Here is a 334-nt window from a genome sequence, read left to right as displayed (position 1 = left end):
GGTGGTTGTAGTAGTAGTTGTAATGGTAATGATATGGTGGTAGTGGTGGTTGTAGTAGTAGTGGTAATGGTAATGATATGGTGGTGGTTGTAGTAGTAGTGGTCGTGATGACGATGTGGTTGTGGTGGTTGTAGTAGTAGTGGTAGTGATGCTATTGTGGTGGTGGTTGTAGTAGTTGAGGTAGTGATGTGGTGGTGGTTGTAGTAGTAGTGGTGGTGGTGGTTGTGGTAGTAGTGGTAATGATGATGATATGGTGGTGGTGGTTGCAGTAGTAGTGGTAGTGGTAGTGATGACGATGTGGTTGTGGTGATTGTAGTAGTGGTAGTGATGATGA

Source organism: Berghia stephanieae, chromosome 6 (genome assembly GCF_034508935.2).
Source record: "Berghia stephanieae isolate SIO BIC M18660-M18661 chromosome 6, UCSD_Bste_1.3, whole genome shotgun sequence".
Lineage (NCBI taxonomy): Eukaryota > Metazoa > Mollusca > Gastropoda > Nudibranchia > Aeolidiidae > Berghia > Berghia stephanieae.
The sequence above is the reverse complement of the archived record's forward strand: the minus strand, read 5'-3'. Positions refer to the sequence as shown.